This window comes from Capsicum annuum, chromosome 1 (genome assembly GCF_002878395.1).
Source record: "Capsicum annuum cultivar UCD-10X-F1 chromosome 1, UCD10Xv1.1, whole genome shotgun sequence".
Classification (NCBI taxonomy): domain Eukaryota; kingdom Viridiplantae; phylum Streptophyta; class Magnoliopsida; order Solanales; family Solanaceae; genus Capsicum; species Capsicum annuum.
Window position 1 is genome coordinate 164424515 of NC_061111.1, and position 6866 is coordinate 164431380.

At 24.1% G+C, this 6866-nt stretch overlaps 1 non-coding gene across 1 annotated transcript; it reads left to right on the forward strand.

The window, feature by feature from the left end:
* Nucleotides 1-6040: 6040 nt before the first annotated feature.
* LOC124892598 lies at nucleotides 6041-6143 on the forward strand. The gene has a single exon (XR_007050337.1). It is a non-coding gene; the product is annotated as a U6 spliceosomal RNA (small nuclear RNA).
* Nucleotides 6144-6866: the final 723 nt, after the last annotated feature.

The following is a 6866-nucleotide window of genomic DNA, read 5'->3' on the forward strand; positions in this document are numbered from 1 at the left end:
TTAGTAATTTATGTTATTCGCTTTGTCCCAATTTTAGAATTTAGTGAGTCTGTCAAATATTTTTTGCTAACATATTTTTTTAAATATTTTAAGTTGTTAATATTTATGATTTTAGTATCGTTTAATGTAATTTCAAATAATTTATGTTACTTGTTTTATCGCAACTTATGTGACACTATTAGAATTTCAAAAGTCAATTATATTTTTTAATATATATTTTTAAAATATTATAAGATGTTAATAGTTATGACTTATAATTATTTTTTTGGATTAATTTTAAATATATAATATTTTGTCAAAATAAAGTAAATAAATTAAAATAAACAAAGTACTAAATTTTTAAAATATGTTAAATTCGAAAACATCATTTGGATCAATAAATTACTAAATTAAAATAATAAAACATACAAATTATAAAATGTCAAAACTATCCCGAATTTACGTAACACAAACATAACTTAGATAATCAATCAGATTCTCAATATGTTTTTAAATATTTTAAATTATTAGCTATTGTAATTTATAATATTTTTTATGTAATTTTCAAATAATGTATGTTACTCTTGTTATCCAAATTTTTGTGGCATTGATATTCAATTATATTCTTAAAATAATTTAAGTTTTTAATTATTATGATTAATAATACTTTTTCTTCTATTTCAATTTTAGTAGCACTGAAATAAATTCGAGAGTCAACCAAATTTTATGATTGAAGTAGCGAAGTGGATATGTCCTAAATGACTTATAATACTTAATTAGAAGTGATATAGTAAAATTACTATGAGAAAATATTTGTGAAAAAAAATTAAATGAGTCTCATATAAAATGTCATGTTAATTTAAAACATCAAGAATTAATTTATCATTTTATGTCAATTTTATTTTTATTAAATATTATTAAATTTTTAATTCCTAAATGACTTATAATAATTAATTAGGGGTGATCTAGTAAAATTACGGTTGAAGCAACTGAAGTAGACATCTCATAAATGTCTATTTTATCTTTTTTTATTAAATATTATTAATTTTTTATATGTAAATGTCTTACAATAATTAATTAGGGGTAATATAGTAAAATCATGGAGCAAACATACTTGTGAATTTTTTTAAATCAGTCTTATATAAGATGTCTTATTAATTCAAAACATCAAGAATTGATTTATCATTTATATCTATTTTATTATTTATTAAATATTACTAATTTTTTAATACTTAGATGACTTATAATAATTAATTTGAGGTGATATAATAAAACTACGATTGAAGCAGCTGAAACAGACATATCATAAATGTTTATTTTACCTTTTTTAATTAAGTATTATTAATTCTTTTATATATAAATGACTTAAAATAATTAATTAGGGATAATATAGTAAAATCACGGAGCAGCTGAAGCAGGTGAAGAAGAAGACATGTTGACGAAGAGTTGTCTGCTTCTTCACTCTTATTATTAGTAGTAATTATTTTTGAATTTATGATTCCACATTTATTAAAACTAGTATCCGTTCCCGCGCGATGAACGGTCAATACAAAAAATTCATCATGATAATTATTTGATAATTAGTTTCAACACATTTACTCTTGTTGGTATAATAATATTTCAACTATCATTCTGTTTCTATTTATAATATCATTTTTTAGAGTAAAAAGTGTATGAAATGAAAGAAAACAAATATTGAGTTAAAAAATATTTAACAATAATCTAATTTTTCAAAAAAAAAAAAAAGCATAAATAGACCATAATATGATGTCATTTACTTAGTCTTAGCAGATAAATATAAATTCTACAGCTGGTTAATTAAGAGTTAGATTTGTAAAATAAAAAATTTGCTATGTATAAGGAAACTCTTCGATATCCCATTCACCCAAACCAAGTTAAAGCACCTTAAAAATCTCAACAACTTTGTGTGCACAGTTAATTTTCTGTCTCTTAAAATTATATTATCTCAAATATTTTTATATTGTTATCTTAAATGTTTGAATATTATAATATTTTTTACTCTTATTTTTTTATTTTATATTGTTATCTTAAATGTTTGAATATTATAATATTTTTTACTCTTATTTTTTTATTTTATTTTATTGGTTATATATATATATATATATATATATATATATATATATATTCTACTATGATATCGTAAATAACATTTTTTATTAGTATACTTTTAAGCAAGGGTGGAGCCAGGCTGGTCGAGGAGTATATGCAAACTTCCTTCGATGAATAACTTTACTATTCATATATAGTTATGTTTATATCTATGTATATATAGTAGCTGTTGATCTACGTACCTTTGATTTTTATTATATTTACATCTTTATATTTTAAACTACTTAGTGAAAATTATGTTCTACCTTACTTTTAACAGTTAACAATATATGCTCTTCAAATTTTTCATTTAGGTATAATCTCTTTTCCTTAATATCTACAAAATTATCTATTTTGTTTTAACTAAGATAACCAACAAACAACCCACAACTTTATACTATTTCAATAACTCAGTCATTATGAAAGTAAAGAACAAAAAAAGATATAGAGAGAATATATTTAAAATAAAAAAAGGAAAAAATATTAGAAATATTGTATTCTTCATATAGAAATTGAAATATTTAAATGCTCATCGTCTTATTTTTATCTATCGAATTTTCTTCAATGCGTGAATGCTGTGTGACATTAAAATTACGATTTATGTGTATTTTATGACATATTCGCTGATCTTCATCTCTTGTTAGGGCTCGTCGTTAGCAAGAGATCATGTTATTATCATACGTGAAGTCCTACAAAATGAAAATATGAAAATTTTCATTATAAGGTGTGAAAATAGATATGCACAATAAAATTGTTGATAAAGTAATATTTACAAAAGATTAAAAGATGATTGATTAAATAATTTAAGCAGTTATTTAAAAATTATAAGTAAACATCATAATCAACATGAAATACTTATCTCCAATTAAGACTTGCTCATTATTAAAATTTTGTTCCCTTATAAATCAAAATATTAACATTGTAACAAAAAAATGTTATACATAATAAAGAGTATCTTAAAGTGAAATAGAAAAAAAATATTGAAATATCACTCAACTTCTTTTATCAGCTTTTTTTCTGAAAACACGGATCCTTCACAATTTTGTACTTAAGAAATCTCATTTCTTCCTCAATATATCTTCTTCTTAATCTTCCCTCTCCAACACCCCTCAACATTTTAGTCCACATATTTGTATAAATATAAATTATTTTGAATTTGTTATGTGCTATTTTATTTGATTTAATTATTATTTTAATATAAAGATTTGATATAAAACAATGTTAAATGCAGAACCATCACCAACATTGGCACATGAAATAAAAAATACACTATGAAAAAAAAGGATAAAGTGACTTGATAGTTCGGATGTCTTGATTTGCCTTCATCTGAAAGAGCAAGTATAGAAAGAAGTATAAGACCTCAAGAATATGTAATTTCTAAATAGAGATGAATACATAAATTCAAAGTCCTAGTAATTAGAAAAATTAAACTAAAAAATATCGCCAAACACCCTTATGAACGATATAACGATATCAACCAACCAACCAACATGATTTTTATTGATAGTGATTGGAACCTGGTAATTAGTATGTACTTGAATTTTCATCTTATATTGACTTGAAATTCAGTATAAATATCCAAATGAAATGATTAGTACTCAATCAGAAGTTTTTTCGTTTTTGGTAAAAAAAAATTTAGCCCAGTCAAAGGGCCTTAGTTTTCTTTTCTACGAAATTTTGTCTAGATTCAAAAGTTAGAAATTCATCTTTCACTATTTTGATTATTGATGTGGAATATCCTTTTGAATCATTACCCTTTTGACAATCTTTTTTCATCTATGTCATTGAATTCACTGTCAATTCACTGACACCGGTCCGTTGGTTACCGGTGTGGAACCGATTCAGACCAAAACGACACCAAAGCTATACCGGAAGAGATGTCGGAGCTAGTAAGTTATTTACCGTTCTTGACAGTTTTTTTCTTTTTAATTTAGATTTTATATATATATATATATATATATATATATATATATATATATATATATATATAAATAAACTTATATAATTTATATAATAAATTAATATAATATTAATAAGTTTAAGTTATGTTTAAGTTATTATATTTATATATTAATAAGTTAATATAATATTAATAAGTTTAAGTTAAATTAAATTTGTATAATAAGTTAATATAATATTAATAAGTTTAAGTTATTATATTTAAGTTAAAGTTATTATCCAAAATTCCAATTCCAAAATTCAAAATTTCAAATGACAAAAATTAAAAAAAAAAAATAGTAACGGTCTTCAGTCTTCATGTCGTTGGATCGGAACCGATCAATCGGAACCGGTCAATCGAAATCAGTCAATCAGAACCGATCAATCGAAATCGAAATTACCAAAATTTATGCATAGTTCATACCGGTGCCGTATTCGGGACCATTGGGTATCGGTATACCTGTACCAACCGACACTGTTGTGTTACCGGTATCAGAACGTCACCGGAAATGAAGTAAACGGACCGAAATTGAATTTTCCGATTTCATTGCCAGCCTTACCAATGACTGACTTTCAAAAGAGTAAAAAGGTTGTTCTACAATTAGAGTAAAGGATACGGTTTCAACAAATGACAATTATTTTTGCTTAAGTCATGTATTTACCTTAAGATAGTTGTGTAATGCATACAAATTATTAATGTAAGAACCAATAACTTTTAAAAATTAGAATGTAAAATTTATAAACTTAAGATCTGGCTTCACACTACACCAAAAATAATCTTTAGCGAAAATAAATTAGCAGTAATAATTTAATTGTGGCTAAGTATATTTTTTTTAGAGATTTACTAGTGACAACTATATTTTAGCTCTCTTTGTAATGCCTCTAAAGCTTGTAGCAACACTGAATCCAATAAAAATTAACTAATGCTGATAAAATTTTTAGTATTCTCTATTAAACTACATATTTATTGCTGTTAAAGATTGTTTTTGTTGTAGCGCCACCTCTATGTATAATTTTTCACACAATATAATTAGCAAGTGGTTAGTTTTCTTTTCTTTTTGGTATGATTTCACAACTTGCGAAATTTGGTAGACATGTGCAAGTTTCAATATACATGCAATGAGCAAATCAATGAAAAGTTACAGACAAAAATAAAGAAAAGTGTAACATTATTTGTGAGATTGAATAAAATCAGATAAAGAGAGTATCATTTTAGTTCGAGCAAATATATAAGTAATGTTATACCATTTAGCATCTTCATCTTAATCACACAATTGAGATTTCCATCCAACTGCTTTTCCAATTCCATAATAATTTTTGCGTGATCATCATCAATAAGTGAAAGTCCTGAAAGATCATATATATGAAAACTTCAAATTTCTTTACATCTATAATAAACGGTAAATATGATGTTAATCGTAAATAATAATAAAATTAATACAAACGTAAAAATTTTGACATTCATTATTCATTGTAGAAAATTTATCTGACAAAAAAAATTAATATACGTTAAGATGTGCTTATTATTAAGCCCTAATATTGCATTCAATTAATGAAATTTGATAATAGAAATTCACTGACAATATATTTTTTTTAAAAAAAAGAGCTTTTTATTAGTTACAAACAACATCATGGCTTTTTATTATTAAATTATTAAATAAACAATGTCTTACTGACTATATATATGCGCAAGGTTACTATTGTGTCATGTCTTAATATTTTTTTAAAAAAAACAGTTAATTTTAAATTTAAATTTTATCTTCTTATCTCAAATTTATAGTAAAATAAGTTATCATATGAGACTTTTTATTAAAAAAACTTAAAAGTGAACTATTATTTCCTAGCAAATCTCATTAATTCTACTTTTATCAGACATCACTATAATAAATATAATGTAATAAAGCATAATCAATATCGCCATTACGTTATATATATTCACATTATTTATTGGATATTTTAAATCTTGATTTGAATAATACAAAAAAATGATATGAATGTGAATGAAAAAGGAGAAGTCCCCTCGGGGACATCCGATAAAATTGAAACAATACAGAGAAGATTAGCATGATCCCTGCGGAAGGATGATACGAACAAATTGAGAAATGATCCAAATTTTTTATTATCCCCCCAAAAAAAGGAGATGTGAATTTTATATTTTTTAAAATGTTGATATAAATTTATTAGATGATGCATTACGTGTACATTTATATTGAAATATGCACTAAAAATTTTTATATTTCACCTTGAAATTTAAAATATTTTATAGTATAGTTTAATGTCTTTATCTTTTAACTTAATTTAGTTTAATGTTGTCAAGATATATCTTGAATAGTTTTATAGCAAACAGACATATAATTGTGATATCATTTGAGATGGAGTTTAAGGGTTGTTAAATGAAAATAAATTTACTTGTTCTAAAGTTAAAAGTTCAAAGAAGAGGACTTACCGTATAAACTTTTCAGAAATATTGATGAAATATCATAACTGCATGGCATAAAGAATTAATGAAGACTTAACACAATTAATCATAAAACCTTACATCACATGATATAACCGCATAAAGTCATCAATTCAAAACAATTGTAGAAGAATGTATGGTGACATGCAGAAGTCGTTACTTTAAGGAGAAAACCTCATTTTACTTATATGAGGATGAAAAAAGATATATATAAGAAAATGTATTTGTGTCAATTGTCATAGATGAAAGTGAGTGGGAATACTCAGAAGTTAGAACGTGAGAGGGAGTGGGGTTTGGGAAGTTTGGTTGGTAGTTTCGTTTTTGGATTAGTTTTTCTTCATTTGCAGGATAGTTGGTTTAATTTTTATCTTTTTTTTTTTTT